This window comes from Alligator sinensis, unplaced genomic scaffold, assembly GCF_000455745.1.
Source record: "Alligator sinensis unplaced genomic scaffold, ASM45574v1 scaffold550_1, whole genome shotgun sequence".
In the NCBI taxonomy this organism is placed as follows: Eukaryota; Metazoa; Chordata; order Crocodylia; family Alligatoridae; genus Alligator; species Alligator sinensis.
The window spans coordinates 1,990,103-2,007,824 of NW_005841980.1; the positions used below are offsets into that span (position 1 = coordinate 1,990,103).

General features: G+C 45.5%; 1 long non-coding RNA gene across 2 annotated transcripts in view; it reads right to left on the reverse strand.

Annotated features, from left to right (window-relative positions):
• The window catches only part of LOC102367763, a 128,899-nt gene that overhangs the window by 7,887 nt on the left and 103,290 nt on the right, over nt 1–17,722 (reverse strand). Inside the window, exons 3-4 of one of the 2 annotated variants that reach the window (XR_003093431.1) lie at nt 11,659–11,817; nt 2,485–2,552 (exon numbers count right to left, since the gene is read on the reverse strand). This is a non-coding gene — a long non-coding RNA (uncharacterized LOC102367763). Of the gene's footprint in view, nt 1–2,484; nt 2,553–11,658; nt 11,818–17,722 lie in introns of those variants that run through there. The other variant, XR_323510.2, reaches the window with a different exon arrangement.

The window sequence follows — 17,722 nt, forward strand, 5'->3', positions numbered from 1 at the left end:
CATCCTTAATGTGTAGTTACTCCCTCTGCCTTTAATGATGAGGTAAGGCTTCTCTCCTAGGCCATACCGGATTTAAATGGGATTTGAGAGCATTCAGCACTTCCCCAGGTCAAACCTTTCCTGTGCTCTATTGGAGTTAGAAATAAAAAGAGATCCTACACATCTCCTGGCCCATTGATTAGCTCCAGTTGTCATAGGCTAGAGACAGAAATTACACATATACCGGTATAAGTGATTGGAAACCGCTTCAAATCTGTAACGCAACAGAAGTTCAGTGCACATAAACTGCTTTCAAAATAGCTCAAACCAGTTTCAGATAAACCTGGATACATGTAGTATCAGACTTAACTGATTTAAGTTAAATCAGTTTATTGAACTTCTGTCCCAGATCTTATAGAAGAAGAGGTGAGAAGATGCATTAAAACCAACCTTGCTGGTGTGAGCATAGCTGTGCAGCACTAAATTACCACACATTTGTATTCGGTGTGCTCAGGATTATGCAAGAATTTGTGGACTTCTGGGTGTTATTTCCAGCTCCAAACACCCTTTTCCCTGGTAATGTTTCAAAAGTAACTACACTCTGAATGCAAATAAGTGTTTAATATCTTGGCCAACCTTAAGAAAACCTAAGCAGGGGAGGGCTGGAAACTCCTTTTTGGTTTCGGGAAAAAAGAAAATAGCAAAATGTGACAGGGCTGATATCATGACCGCATAACGCTTATTTAATTTCATGGGCAAAGCACATTAATTTTGTTTGTAAAACCCACCTATATAAAACACGCCGGGCGAAACGTGATGTGGTTGAAGACTCCTGTACTTTGGGGCTGCTGGAGAGTTTATATGCTAGGAAGCAGAGATGAATCAGGTGGGATCATGAGACGGCAGAGAAAGGTATTGGTTGAATGCCCAAGGGAAAAAGAAACAGCCACATTATGCAGTGCACAGACTGTATATCAGTCAGTGTAGTCTCTCTCTAGTGCCAGGACCTTGGCTGTGTATAAGTAACATATGGAGATTGTTGTACAGAAAAATCAGACTTTTCACGGAGGTGCCAGGGACGTAACTCTATATCCTGATCTCTATTTTATTAAAAAAGACCCCGAAACAAAAATCTACTTTTGTGCGACTATAAGAACGAAGAAACATACCATAAGTATTGCTCTGGAAACTGAAATTCTGTATGATATTTGTCTAGAAAATATGTATATATAGCACAACCAGCAGCAGCAACAGCAAAAAAATTAACTCCCAGACCCTTTCACTAACAAATCTTAAATAACGCACATTTTTCCCCCAACTAATTCACTTCATCTCTGTTTATACCTTTCTGCGTTTGGTACCTGTGGATAGCCTAGCCAAGGAGTTTATCTGCAGGGATTTCTGCAAGAACAATCCATTTTAGAGCAATGTTGGAGAATATCCACAAACCAATTCTGAACTTGGAGGCCCAAATATTTGCAGAGGAAATTTTATTCTAAGAGTTAGACGCATCTAATCAGGGAAAAGCAACACCGCGGTGTGATCTAGGTGTCCAATTAAAGCTAGCTAATGCCATTCAATTTTTTAATATTAAATAAAACCATGCAGCTGGTGATACAATTTATAGGCTGGGGACTGCTCACAGAAAACATTAACGTCAAACAGCAAATAAAGTCCTGGCTGGTATAGTCTGTTCATGCACAATTAGTACACAGAAAAGCAAAATTCACTGACTAAATTAGTCATCATGAATTATTCACCCAGTCCTGACCTTCTCCCTGATTTGAAGTGATCGCCCTAGGGTGCGTCAGGGGAGAAGTTCGCTCCTACAGGCCGTTCAGGCTTAGCAAACATCCGTGATTTTAGTGATGTCGACATTGAGGTGCTGACCCGAGACACAGGCCGCCGGACAGCCACCAGCCTCCAAGGTCAGGCAGCGATCTAGCTGGAATAGATGCATGCTCTAATGCCGAGGCCAAAGTTACCCGGACATCACAAGGACCATTGCATCCAAACCCTTGACATCTCCATGCCTCCAAACTGTCAGCCCCCACATTTCCCTCTATTGTAAGGGCTTCGCCCTGAAAAGTTCCCAGCTCTCTGGCCCCGTCTCTGTCAAAGCGCATTAGGATGTGTTTCAATTTAAGCATACAAGGGAGCCCTGGGGGGTGACTTGGTTGTGCATGGTGTTGGATCCGAGTCAGGGTGCTCAGCATCTTGCTTTCCTTTCCTGGTCCGCTACTAGCGGGCAGGCACGCAAACTCAAAGCAGCTCCACCAAATAGCAACGAGACAGCAGCGCCCCACAATCGCAAATATAAAACTCTTGCCTTCTGAGACAAAAACCACCATCGCATTATTGTTCCCTAATCCCCGCGGACACCAGCCGGCAGTAAGAACTCAATTCAGGGATTTTCATTGGGAGATGAAAAGGTTTTCTCCAACTCCAGCCTTGTCGCTTCACCTCAAGGCAGGCGCTGAATAACTTCTGGATAGGATTTTGCATGGAACTAAAGGAGAGAAAAGGAGCAACGCCGTGGTGAATTCTGCCCGCAAATGTTCATGGTAGGAGAGCTAAAGAGATGAGAAAAAAGGAGGAAATTGTAAGAGAAAAAGGCTTTCTGATCCTCACAGCTAAACTCCATAATCCTCCCCGTGCTGTGTTCTAATTTGGACGGACGTTTCCCCGGGTGAGAGGAGGAGGGGAGGCAAAAAGAGAAATGAAACGGAGGCAGAAAAAAGGAAATGGGATGGAGGGGGAAGAAAAGTGAGTCAAGAGGATGGGTGGAAGCAAACGCTGCCTTGGGCAAGCAGCCTTCTGCAGTGAAGTCTCTGCAAGCTGGTAACAGCAGCGCTGCTTCTACCCAGCAGGGTTTGGGCCAACGTGCTTGGCAAAACTTTGGTAGCTCATCTACCAAATCTAACCGAAGTATTGCGTGTTCAATAGACCTCAACTGCCAGCAATTTACCGTGACGCTGTACACATCTACATTCCTCTCTGCAGTGCTCCTGGAAAGCAATGGGTGGCTTTCTGGTAAAATCATTGGCAAATCTGACTAGCAATCGTCCTGCAATTTTGTTTTATTTTTTACCTCTGATGACATCGATTTGTCCAACCCGGAGCAACCTTGTACCACCAGAAGCCTCTAGCAACTTTTTTTGCTGCAGAGATTCATAAGCAAATTAATTGTGACAAGGTTCTGGAAGTCAGAAAAATATTATAAATAATGCACGGGCTTTGCCCACAACTGTTCTTTTCAACCTCTTCCCTTCCCAACACACCTTTCAATTTATTCTGCCCGGCGCTCCAATCATTTTAACAGCTGACCTCTTGTGGTTGTTTGAATAATAATGGCTGATGGTCTCAACAGGTTCTTTGAAGAGGTCTCACCCCACTTCCTGTCTGAAAGCCTGACATTAAAGAATTTCTTTTTGCAAAAATCTAGTTGGTCGAATAAAAGAGATCACCTCGACCACAAGTTCTTTCTGCCTCGAGGCCCATACGGCTACAACCTGGATGCCTGACTCCTACCAGGGTAACGCGTTACGGTCAAGTAACCGAGCACAGGAAGGTACAGCATGCATCGAAGCAACATGTCGCCTTCACTGACCCACGGGTCATTGTCATTACTGATCTCTGTTACTGGTCAGTGGCCTTCACTGGCCAATGCACACTGATACAATTTTTAGTGATGAGTGAACTGTTAGTTAGCTTCAGGGCTATAGGAAGCTGAAAGGGCAGAGGGATGACATGGTCTAAGGAGCACAGGCTCAGACTAATTTGCCCTCCTTGGTTTTCTTTGAGGGGTGGTGTTTAGAGAGGGTGGGAAAACACGAGGCACATGAAATAAGAGGGATATTTTGAATGTGCTCTTGGCTCTGTTGAAGTCGACGTCAGGGCTGGTGCTGACTTCAGGGCGAGGGGAGCGGGGTTTCACCTTCAGTGTTTCATTAGGGCTGTGCGAAGTTTCAGGTGGTGATTTGATATGGAGGAGATTCGGCCTGATTCAGTAGCCGAATCTCCGGATCTGTATTGAATCAGGGGACCAAATCAAAGGTTCAAACCGATTCTGAAGATTTGAAGAGCTTTGAAAAGATTCAGAGACCTTTGATGATTTGGACAGTCCCTGGTGGCTGCAGCAGGGAGCTCCCCCAGTCCCCCTGACCCCCCCCACTGCCCCCTCAGCCCCTCATGGCTGCCCACACCCGTCCCAGCTTGGTACTTTACACCCCTCTCTCCCCCAGCCCCCCCCATGGGTGACCCACTCAAGCCAGCTCTGGTCCTTTAAGAAAAAAAAAACCCAAGAAAAGCCCCAGGATTCACCGCTTCTGCAGTGGCCTCAGGGCTTTGGGGGCTCGTGCAGAGCCCCCCACATGGTGTGGGGCAGCAGGGATTGCCCCCCGCCTGCCAGCACCCAGTGAACATCAGAGCTTTTTTTGGTTTTTTAACAAGTTCTGGGAGCTGGGGCAGCCATTGCTGGGCAGGGATGGGCCTGGCCTGGCTGATTCAGAGATACGGCAGGAGCCGAATCTCCAAATCAGATTTGGCCGAATCGAATCGGGACAATGATTTGAATCACTGATTCAAATTGAGTCACTGTCCCCTGAATCAGCAGAATCCGAATCCAAAGCAAATACTAGCCACTTTGCACAGGCCTAATATTCATCAAGACAAGAGTTTCCAAAACACCTTGGAAGATGCTTGGGTCGTTCTTGCTAACGGCTAAGCCTCAATAGGACTAGAAGTTTGGTTCGGCTACATTTGTATAACTCTGGATGCTCTTCCAATTTACCTAAATCTCTTGGGCTAAATCCTGCTCAGTTCCATGAAGATCTCAAGTAAATTAATCAATGGCACCGGAGTTACTCCAAGCTGACACTGGTGTCACTGGGACAAGGATCTGGTCCCACAACGGCATTCTTCATATAAACGTTTCTTTAGAAAAAGGACTCCCAAAAGAAGAGATGAGGTCTTTCTTGCAATTTCCAAACACTGAAGCTTAAGGGACTGATCTGGATTTCAGATCTTGTTGAATCAAATCTTCCAAGTGGAGTGGGGACAGACTATTTGCCTTTGAAATCCGTGTGCATGCACACGGGACGAGGCTGCAAGTAAATCCCCAATGCAACTAGAATGCAGGCCATGCCACAGTTAAGATTAAGGCATTCTGGATCTCATGGACAGGATTAAAAAGAAAGCATGATGGACTAATAGTGTAACGCACCTTCCTCACTTCCTCAGGGTGCTGATATGGGGACTGAGTCTCTCTCTAAGGCAAGTGACATCATACAGCCCATGCGTCTTCCTGTAACCAATATAAGCACAGATTGTGAGGTCTAACACTTACCTAGTATGGTAGCAAGTGATGCTTTCACTCACTGATGGCACATCCCAGTACCTTTCCCTTGATAAAATGCAGTCACGAAGTAGGTCAGTGACTTCAAGACCGGTCACAGTCTTCTCAGACACTCACGCTAACCACAGCGTGAATGTCCCATTTAATATAACTCCTCTCTTTCAGGTCCCCTGCTTCCTTCAACTCTCTGCCCCCTAGGCTGGATCTGTCCTGTCTATATTAAGCAGCATCATGTTTGTTCTCAGGGTGGGGACAGTGGACCTTCTTCATAGATGATCCCTTCCTCCATGCCATTGTGGATCTGCTTGGCTCCCTGAGTATGTCAAGAAGCCCCCACATTTGTTGAATACTTTGGGGACAGACTCTTACCCACAAAACCTACCTATCAGCTGGAAATGTGCTGCCTAAAGATCTTGGTAAGTCTCCGTCCCACCTGCTCTGCTAAATAAAATGCTGGATCTAATCCAGTGATGTTTCCTGGGTGCTTTCCACCATTACTCAGGACAGCTGGCTCTGCTAACAACTGACCTTCTTCAAGTAGGTTTTGGGTGTTCCCATTTGAGTCTTTAAAGGACAAGTTCAACACAGCAGCAAACAATCCAATTCACTCCCAGAGAGAGAACCTGCCTACATTTCCAAAAAGTATATAAGGCATTCAAGAGATGCTGTAAGTGCTGGCTTGGTATAGTTGGTTTGCTCATCAGGGCTGAACTTGCAATTAGGTTTAATTGGGAAAAAGAGTAACGAAGCCTTCCTTTCATTTTTTTTAAAGAAACTTCACAGAACAATCACAAGGAGGTTGTGAATGGAAAGGAGAGAAGTGTGTAGGTACAGATTACTGAGGCAATCTACCTGCTTTGTACTTTGAAGAGGAAAATCAGCCCTCAACCCATTTCAGCCAGACAGTTCAACAAGGTTCAGCGCTGCAGCTTTGGCAGGAAATAGCTGGAGCTGCCCACATAAGTTTGGCATCCAGTTTACATTTTAGTCCAAAAAAGTGGTTTTGTTATTTCCTGGCACCCCATATATATTGTGGAGGACAGCAATGTGCATTATACAGCAATGCTTCCTGAACGTATAGGGAAATAAAAGATTTCTGTGTTCTGACAGCTTGCTCCTGAGTTTGCCTTATGCTGGCTCAGACTTTCAGTTCTTCTTAAATGTAACTTGCATATCAGTGTAAGCCCTCTCCTTCTTTTTGACAGGGTGCCCTTGTAGATGGTAATTTCCTGTGAGGAAGATGGGAAAGGGACTCACAATCCATCTTGGACTGCGTGTCCTATGGCAAGAAATCTTGGTAGGATACAAATATGTATCTATATACTTAGGAAGAGATTCAGGGCTCAGTTGTGATCTCATAGTCAATCTGGAGGTCAGTGAGGTCCCAAAAGTCTACAATGGGCACAAGTGAGGTCAGATCCAGGCATGTAGAGGGAGAGAAATAAATAATAGCTGTTTGGACCAGGCTGCAAGATGATAGCACTGATGAAGGATCTGCCTCGATGCTGTATGCTCTGTATCATCAGTTCCCGGGATCCAGAATACATGCATTGCCCTGGACAAAGAACCATGAAAACAAGCCAAACAAGTAAAACAGGCGAAAAAAAATAAGCTATGTGAGTGTATATGGTCCTTTGCATCTCCAAGCAATTATCAAACCTTTTATTAATGTTAGAAATACCCTTGCAAGGTAGGTATGGTCTGAATAGAGGGATGGAGGGGTGCAGCCCAGCTCATCTCATGAACTTGAGGCACAGCTAGGAAGAGACTGCCTGGAATATGGCTGGAGAAGGCTCAGATCTCACTCATATGCCCTAATTCCCTCCCAGCCACCTCTGCAGTGTTGTCCCAATGCTTGTACATCCACTTGCATGCAGGAAGGGCTGAACGATCTACCTGCTTGGGAGCAGACACCATCAGGAAAGTAAGGCTGTAGAGCTGGGAGTTTCCCCAGACACCAAAGGAAGGCAAGTGCCCTGGATGACCATGGCCAAAAGACCACTCCAATCCAACAGAAAAGTAATGAGATTCCAGGGTCTCATGCCCAGAGGTTCCTCTGAAGACCTCAGATGAAATGTGGGAAGTTCCTCAATTTATGTATATCCTCCATTCTTCCTTTTGGGGGGAGGAGGGTGTATACAGGGGAGCAGCAGTCTCTATTGAGGCAAAATGAGGCAGGGAACCAGAGCAAAAGGTTACAACACAGAGGCAGGTAGAGAGTGGGCTAAGCAGTCTGGAGCGGTGAATGCACAGGGCAGAGGCAGCTAAGCAGGGAGAGGAGAGGAGACAGAAGGAAACGAGCTGAGCAGGGTAAGATGCTGCTTTTTGGAGGTGAAGGTCAAAGGGGCGGGCAATGGGGGATGAAGAACAGCCTAGCGAGCAGAGCAGACTGTCAAGGAGAAACTGAAGACAGGGTGAGGTTTGGTGGGCACAACCCTGGGCAAGAGGGGTGGTCACAGCCCCGATCCTATTACAATAGAATAAATGCATCATCCCTGTCTACCCAGCTAGGCTGGAGGAGTGATGCCAACAATGAGTTCAGCCAGCTGCACCTGTTTGAAACCAGCTCCAAATGTGCAGCCACAAATCAGCAAAGTCTTTCCTGCAACGTGTGATCTTCAACAAACAGGGGCTTGCAAAAAAATGGGCTTCCCGGTAGCACAAAGTATTGCATGTCACACGGCAAAAGTATAAAGTGCCTTAACAGCCAGCAGGCAACAGCACAGAATCAACCAAAATGATCAAGAGCTCTGAAGCAGCTGATATTTATGGAGGCACCAGTTGCAACTCCACAGTTCAGTACCATTTTGCACGTGAAGCAAAGATTCAACAAGTCCCTTAAGTTTCCCCCAGATTCCCAAAGGTTCCCACACTGGTTTTTTGAGGACAGAATGGATTTCCTGAGAGTGCATAAGTAAGTCCATTCGTTAGGAGATAAAATTAATTTAAAATGGGGTCCTTTAAGAAACTCAGCATCTGTGTGTCCTTTTCTTTTCTTTTCTTTTCTTCTTTTTTCTGTTCTGAATGATCTTAATAATGAAATAATGGACTCTTTGACTTGCCATATAATTAAAAGTAATTGAAATCTTGCGCAGTCGACAACAGTTACAGAAATTAGGCTGTAATTAAGTGAGTTTATTAATGATGGTTGTATCTAATTATTATAATTATATAGATTACAGCAAGCCCCAGGTATTTCGGCAGTGTGGCTATTGTAACAGAGGTAACACAACCAATCACAGGCCTTCTTCTACCCGGTTCTTCTCATTTGCATGTATTAGTTCTGTTATTTGCAAGTGTTCAGCCAGAGGGAGACTAGACACATAATAAGAGTTTTCACTAGCGGTTAATTTGGCTCAACTTTTTAAACCATATTACTGGTGCTTTCAGTGTGCCCATTCCAACTAAGCAGAATAGCTGCCGAACCTGGCAGAGAAAGGAGACTCGGAGAACGCTGGTTTAATGCCCCTTCTCACTGCACACACAATTGTCAAAAAAGTTGGGAGAAAGGAATGAAGAATCACTTCATCTCTGTATAATGACAACTGGCCCAAAGCCCAGTTCGTTGCAGTCAGCAATGAGCTCAGCCCCAACCTGTGCAGGAAAGACCATCCAGCATCTGTCTGGAAGAGGGTGCATCACCTGTTGTACATGCTAGTGGAAAAACAGCTGGGTGCTGCCTTTATTTCTGCAACATACACTCAAAGATTGAACAGAGCATGGGAGGAAGGGAAAGGAAAGCTGAGGACAGCAGGATCTCAGCCCTACCTGGTCCATCTGGCACTGGATTCTCAGGGAAGACCTGGGTGTGAAGATATGGGAACTGGAGACTTGTCTGGGTGAAATTCCTATGTCATTCATCTCTGAAGATCTCCCCATTGCAAAGAGGTGGGACATGGTCCTGGGATGGCTGCTGGGAGAACCCTGCATCTCAATGCCACCAACCGCCAGAATCACAAAGCAGCCCACCTCCCCGAGTCCGCCGAACAAAGACCTAACCCAGATATGAGATGCAGAAGCAGGTTCTTAATCCCCAACCTTCTCACGAGTGGGGCAAAGAGACCTAGAAAACAAGGCTGAGCCACACATAATAGAAAACTAGTGACCACAGCCAGGAGAAGGGACAGGAGAAAAGCACATTAGAAAACCCAGAGAGGAATGACTGGTACAGACAACGCTGGCTCGTTCTGCCTCTGGAATAAACCTTGCATGCAATGCAGCATAACCAACAACAAGCATCTATCTATCTATCCCCTACCCCCTGCTCAAAAAAACCCCAAAACAATTTCTGTAGAAATGGATAGGTCTAAGAGGGTAGATGGGAGGGAGAAGTTAATCAAACACTTTGTTGTATATCTACTTCTGATTTTTCACAAGCTTTGCAAGCAGGCAAACCCATTCCTGCCATCAGCTTTCCTGTGGTCTCACTACAGACAGGTAGCAGGGCCCCAAGTGAGTTTTGTGCTGACTGAGATCCCAGGCAGCTAGGACTTGGGAAGTCCTAAAGGGTGGGCAATCTTGAAGTGTCTTGCAATATGTTTATTCAAGATAGTGGGAATGGAGAGGAAAAGTGAGGGAGGGTATGGAAGTGGATAAAAACTGGGGGCCAAGTGTGCATCCACAGAGGAACACAAATGGTGCAGGAGAGTGGGGGAAGCTAGGGCAGAGATATGCCCAGAGCAACATGAAGGACCAGAGAGGACTTGGGACTTATATTCAGGGGAATACAAGAAGCTTCAAAGAGCACAGAGGATCCAGAGAAGAGGAAACAGCAATAATTAAGTACTTGCCCTTCTTTGCACTGCATCATGCAGCCAGAACATACCAGTGACTCAGGCAATAACATTTCAAATAATAATTAAAAAAAAGAATAGATAATCAATATTTCATATCCTCAAAACATCAGACACAACAAGTTGCTAGTCTCATTGGGTTGCTTGGTTAGTGCTCCCATATGAAATTTTTAATTAAAAAATGGTATTTCCCAGGCAAAAAGGAGACTATTAAGATGGTGTTATGGTTGAGAGCTTACACCAGACACTAAGGGGAATATTCAGGAATGTTGCAATTAACCCAAACCAAGTGTTTTAAATCCAGGAAAATGAGAGAAAAGCTTTAAAATAAATGCAAATGTGTTACTATATGGAAATGAATAGTGAGGGCATCTAGAACAGCCTGACCCCTAACTTCCTGCGAGAAGACCTAACTGGGTGCATCTACACATGCACTTTAATGTGCACTAAGCTACTTTAATGCACATTAAAGCATCACTAAAAAAAACATTGCTAGTTAGTTAATGCACATTAAAATAGACTACTGTGCATTAAGCATCACTAAAAAACCACGGGCACCTATACACGAGCACGGAGGCTGCTCCGACACACTGAAATTTCAGCGTATTGGAACAGACTTCATTAACTGAGTCTCCTGAAACGTGACAATTGCGACGCTCCAGCAGCCTCCTGTGTCTCATGGATCAACATCCCCGCACTTAAAAATGGTGGTGGGGGCACTTGAAATAAAGCTTGTAAAGGTGCCCTGTGCTCTTTAGTTAAAGCACATTAAGACAGACTAATGCACGTTTTCTTAGTAGCTCACAAGGAGGGAGCCTAAACACAGGTAGTGAGGCAGCTCCGACACGCTGGTAATTACTGTGCTCCGGCAGCCTTCAGCATCTTGTGTATCAGTGTCTACACACTTAAAAATGGAGTCAGGGGTGCTTTAATTAAAGCTCATTCAATTAGCTTTAGATAAAGTGCCCCCGCCACCATTTTTAAGCGTGGAGGCCCTAATGCACATGATGCTCTGGGTGCTTTAGTTAGAGCGGGTCTCGGAGCCACTCTAGTTAAAGCCCACGCCCCAGGGCACGTGTATAAATGCCCCAAGGAGGTACTAGATTTAATGCTCAATAACTGAAGTGCATTCATGCACATGTCGATGTGCCCCAATGTGTCTGTAGAAATCAGTTTAGTCTAATCTAGAGCCCCAAACACTAAACTGCTATAACTGGAACTATGTGATTATTGAACAGTGTGACTATGGGGCAGAATTAAGGTTGTTTGGATGCCCAGCTCTGTATGTGGGAATGCAGAAGCAAGCAGAGTGAAGACGGCCCTTGGTCCAGGAAGAATGGGAATGTCCATTGTGGTTACCTCTAAACTGCACTAACTTATCGAAGAAATCCCTCTATTTCCAGTGCATCTCTCTCTCCACCTTGCATAGATGTGGTCTGGCCCAAAAGGTTTTTTTTTCCATTATTGTTATCAGTGAAACTCTCAGGATGATAATACTAATGCACTAATGTTTGCAAAAATCCCACTTACCAGTAAGATGGCCAGGGCATGCCACTTCATGTTTTCCACTTCATTTGTTTCTGTTGAGTCACCTGGTTTTACAAAGTTTGCGGATATTTTTCCGAGGGGCTGGTGTCCCACACTGACGCTCCGGTAAAGAGAGAGGTGAGGTCAGGTCGCAGGTTAGTCCTTGAGGATAGAAGCAAGACAAATCAGAGATGGGTATGAACGTATGAGGCTTTGCAATGAAATATAGAGCCACAACAGAGCACGGCTTCCGCCCCAGCACTGCAGAAGGTTAAGTCAACTTCCTGCTGTGGGAACATGGCATTTGGAAATTTCACTGCAACTAGAGGTGAGGGCTAAAACTTTGACTTTAAAACTCACTGGTTCTTCCTCCACTGTAGAACTTTAAAATCACTTTCCTTCCCAGGAAAGAGAAATACTTCTTAGCTCTGGGTTGGTTTTTCTTTCCTTTTTTTTTCCCAAGAGGGATTTTTCAGTTAAAAAATATGTTTAAAAAAGGAATCGACAAACTAATCAACAAAACCTCTTAAAATACAAATTGCTTATGAAAGTGTCACACATCCCAAAGCAATTCCTATGGTTTTCCTTTTACGTCTTGAAGCTAGCACCGAAGAACGGGAGCATCCAAACTTTGCTCACCCGAAGACAGCATTGACCGATGCCAGAAACCTGCTTGGTACGAACTGCAACCAGTTGGGAATTATGGCCTACTGTGACCATAAATCCCAGCACGCTACACTCCTCTTGACCCAAACAAAGTTCTAGCGCAGAGGCACGCTAACTCTGGAAATGACTATGGCGGGAGTGAGGGATAGGCACAATGCAGTTATTGGCTGCTTTGGCCTACACCTGGCCTTTTGATCTGCAATGCATAAAACCCATAGCCAGATTTTTTGTTTCACATTTTGCGTTAAATTCCCATCTAACCAGACGTGCCCAACATCCAAACCCCATGTTCCAGTTTTGCCGCAGTTTGCATTTCTTCCGTTTTGCAGCCGACCTGCATATAAAGTACGTCCCATTCAGACTCCACGGAGATAAATGTGTTGCTACCATGAAAAAGAGAGAACTTGTTATCTCTTACTGTCTTATAATTAATTTCCTCCCTAAGAATAACTTAGCAATGTTTTGAGAGGGCAAATCCATCAGAGGAAGCCCATGTCCTTAGAACCACAAGGATAGTCAAAGGGTGGACTGATCTCTGGCTAAGTAAGAAGACATGAATCCCTTATGCTGGGAAAGTAAGTCAGAGAGACTTCAAGAAGGGTAAGCAAAGTGCAGAGCTGTATTTTCTTCAGAAATAATGTGGCTATTTCCTCAGGCTTTGGAAAGCTTAACTGGGGTGCAGGGGCTCTCCTGGAGGCCTGAAGCTGTGAGCTCAGGATAGACATCATACACGCAAGCCTGCGCAGGCATTCATGGCTCACTGTACTGCTCTGCCTCCTGCCCTTTTGTAGATCCGCCATGCATCTGCAATGTGCCTCCATCCAGGCTTGTAAACCCCCTTGTTAAAATGGTAATGGGAGCTCGCACCGCTCTGTCAATGCATCTCCGTCCTGGCCTGCTGCAGTCCTGCGATTCCAGCCCTGAGCAGGATTTTCTATAGCAGCTTTATGGCACAAGATTGTCTGCAAAGTGCAACAAAGCAAAGCTATGAATTCAGTATTGACAGCACAGCATCTGTGTAAGCAGATGTAGCCACCATCGTGGCCCCTGTGATAAGACACACACCGCCGGCCCTGGGCATGGTATTCAGTTTAAACAGAGCAGAACAACGTTACGGAGAATACTGGGGGGGTCTTTGCCTCCACCCAAGTACACTGCACAAAGGACTTTGGTTTGACTCCTTGTCTAAAGAATGGTACCTCTCACAGCCCTGAGTTGTAAGGCCAGCAATGACCCTCTTTCTCCCCGGAGCTGTGAAGTCTGAGATGTCGCCACGCCAGAGACTATTGTTATAGCCTGGCCGTAAAAGGGGGCAAGATATTTGCAAAAAGAAAGCTCTTATACAGGAAACTAGTGTTGGCTTAGAAATGGTATTTAAAGGTTTGTTTTGGGGGAATTACCTTATGGGTATAGATAGATGCATTCAAATGGTTCAGGATGGGCAGCAAGGGTTAATTGACTTCTAAGAGTCTGGGTGTCACAGAGTTTTACACAGCCTTGGAAGCAGACAGGCTGTCTAGCACAAGAAGACATCAAGGGCACGGTCTGGAAAACAGTCTGGAAACAGAGGGAGTATGTACCATACATACTGCCCATAACACAAGATAGAAGTTGCACCAGCTAACAAGACCCCAGAGCAGGGGGGCCTGAGTCCCGGTTTTCCAGAGCCAACAACTAGGTATCTTTACATTTCAATTTACAGTTCTGCTCCAACCATCAGGAAGCTGTCGCCATCCCCAGCATCTTTAAGGCATACTGTATTTTCTTGCATACAACATGCTGCAGAAGATCAGCAGCACTGTGTTTCTGAAAGGCAGAACGAAGAAGGAAAAAAACCCATCTTTCCTTATAGTAAATATCTGAGCAGCAGCAGTAAGGGAGCCAAGGCTGCCCGCTGTTCTCATCCCTGCGAGTCATTACAGGTTTTACTTTTGGCCTGGCAAACAGCCGAAACTGTTTCAACTATATTTCTTAAATATAATGCATGCTCCAATTTCCAATAGCTGTATTTTGGGAACAAGGTATGTTGCACATGAGAAAATACAGTACTTGTGGAGGATGAAAAAGACTCTTTTTGAAAAGGCTGGTCGTGTGTGCCGGGCTGTGGCTGAGAAGCCATCAATTACACAGCTTTTTAAATGTGTTACCATACTTGCAACTGTTTGATAACAAGGTGATATGATTTATAAGGGCAGCCAAAATTCAATTACTGATTTTCCATAAATTTTCAACATGGTCTCTTCATCTTGAGCTGGTTTATAAAGAAGCCTGCAGCACCAGGGGGACCACATGTGATTTGACCATAAGACAAAGGGTAATTTCCAAAAGAACTAGAATTGGGAGGGGAGGATTTCACCTTAGCACCTATGTGACACCCTGGGCCCAGGCTCCCTGAACTGACGCTGCCTAAAAGAAAATATGGCATAAAAGCGCACAGACTGACCAGTAGCCATATATTAGTCCTAAACCACTTATCCCATATTTTAAAGGTGCCAAAGCACGACTAAAAAGAAAATGGTTCTTTCCATAGTCTTGTATCAACCTGCATGTATTGTTGAGAAAAATAGGTTAATAAAGATTCAGGAAAGCTTTAGATGCATATACTGACTTCCTGCTCAGATACAAGTCCCATGGGAACGCAGAAGTAGGCCCTTAGGAACAATAACAGCAACCTAATAGCTGCTGGAGTTAAAATGGCCATCACTCACGCTACAAGGGAAACATGGCCACTAAGGACCAGAACATCTCTGCTTCCAGAAGAACCAGGGAATATGATCTGGAGGATGTGAGCAAAGTAGAGTCACAAGGTCACACTGCTGATTCGTATTGCGTCTGTGATCCACCGTGGCACCCCAGATCCTTCTTGGCAGCACAGATAGCCTGGCCCATGACTTTCCCTTCACCTTGCATGCATTTACATTTCTTCCTTTCCTTTGGTCTGTGCTGAATTTCCTCCTGTTGCCCATAATCCAGTCCCCCAAGTTATCAATATCCTTTTGACCTTCCTCCTATCATCCAAAGTGCCTTCAGCCCCTTCCCACTTCTGTGACATCTGCAAACTCTACCGGGAAGCTCTATAATTGCTCCACCTGACTCATTACTAAAACTGTTAATCACCATCAGACCCAGCAGAGATCCCTGGGGAGCCCCACTGGAAACCTCCTGCCAGTCTGACATTGATCCATTTTTAGCTACCCTTTACTTGTGGTTATTCAGCCAATCCACCTAAGAGTAAACCTTAGCGGGCTGCACTGGTCTCATCAAGCCAAGGGCTTTGTCCAGGCCTTTACACCACATGGCCAGCGAGGCCAAGGATATGCAGTGCTCCTAGCAATGCCCGTTTCCCTCTGACCTCCCAACCCAGCTTGGTGCTGCCATGAGCATATAGCACTGACAGTATCACATGGCATTTCTTGTCACACTCGTCTCCTTTGACCTACCAGAGAAGGCAGCAGCTTTCACTCCTAGGCTAATCAATGTACCATACTCCAGATATTATTTGACATGCAGCAGCACTTAAAAGGAACGTTCACCCATGATACCAGCAATTGAAAGGAAGGGAAGTCACAATGTGGGTAAGGCATGGGGTCAAGAATAAGATCTGGGCTCTAGTCCCCCTGCCTTTATGTGTTGGTCCATGTTGAGGCCTTCTTTCCTGAAGCTATTCCCTGCATCTCACGATTCCCATCTCTCACCTGGCATGGCATGATCTCACGTTGCGCTCCGTGAGAAGTCTCCCCTCCATTTGCTACTGACCCTGCCCACACAAGAAACATCACCAGCCCAAAAGCCATGGAAGATAGCAGAGCTGGAACATACTCAGGGACTTGTGGGATTCGATTCAGAGGCCCTACTGTCAACGTGGGAGCAGGCTGGACAAAGGTAGCACTGAGCCACCCTTGCTCTAGCTGCATCCCAAAGCTATCTATGCAGGGGCAACTCACCCTCGTGGTGAGTTAAAGTAGTCCCTTCTGTGGAAAGCACCCCGGGGAATTTCCATATTGCTCGGCACCTGGAAATTTTGCACTGAGCAATGCACGTGAAGCTGTATGCGTGGGCCGTGCCGGAAGTCAAATGTCTTGCGATGGCAGTACACGGATGGTTATTTTCTGCCTTGCTGCTCAGTTCCATGTGTGATAATCAACGCGGAATCACCACCATTATTTCTGATCCCTGCAACGGCACAGATTTGATAGACTCCCGGTTTCATCTGGTGTGACAAATTCAGCCTCCGTGTAAAGAGAATTAGGCATGTGCCTTCTGCTTTTATTTATATAACTTGATATAATGCACGAGGGGATGCAACAGACAGGTCACAGATTGTTGCTACTGCAACAGCCTCTACCAACCCCAGCTGAAATCAGAGGCCTGTGCGTGCACACAGTGAGAGTCCATGCTGCAAAGAGTTTGCAATAGGAATAGAAAATGGAGAAATGTCTCACTCAATCTCACAACCGGCTCTCACCAGGAAGAAACCCAGTCGCCCCCAGTTCCAGCCCCGAACTCTAACTTCCAGGCCACATGTGCTCTCCTGGACAGTCCTACCTCACTTCCCTGCTGAGCTCCTCTCCTCAGGTGGCCAGAGTCTGTCTGAGACATTACTCAAGTCCTTCCTTTAGTATTTGATGCTGCAGAAGCAGTTGCTTGCCCCCTTGTTACCTGTATTTAAATGCACTGTGACAAACAGCAGCTGGAACATGGAGAACCTTTCAACACCTAACTGCTGTTTTTAAAGGGTGCATTCAGGGCATCTATTTGGGCTAAATGATGTGGCATCTTTCCCTTTTTTAAGCAAGGGGTAGCATGTAATACTAAGTCACTTCTGAGGGTTCCCGTGCCCTTGAAGATACTGGATCTCCGCTATTGCCCACCCTCTGGTTTCCTTCCTGTAAGTGGCTGAAATCATTAATTTAAGGTTTAAAAACCCCTGTTACTATAGTGTGCCTGAAGTAATAAATGTTTCAGATTTTCAATTAAACTAAATGTGGAGGCGCTGGATCCCTTTTCTGTATCTAATGAGTCACACAGAACCATTACCCTACTATCCATTAATTATAACAAGGTCAGCACATTCCCCGACATCTTTTCATGACTGCATAATGAACCAGCGCTGGCTAGAACCACAGGTAGAGTCTAACCCGCACAGCCCTATAGAAAGACCATTTGTCTCTCATTGCCCTGCTCATGTTTTTCAGGCAACCAGAGGCTTTGAAGGCTGAAGGGCTGGGTTGCAACAACTGGGGAAAAGATAGGAGACAGCAGGATGAGAGAAGAATAGGGAGTGCGGCTAAAATTGAGCCTGCATACCAAGGACACTGGTATTAGCATGAACATACACATTTGACAGCCTTGGCCAGGTGTATCCTCAGGACCTGACTGGTACCTGGCTTCAAACTACATC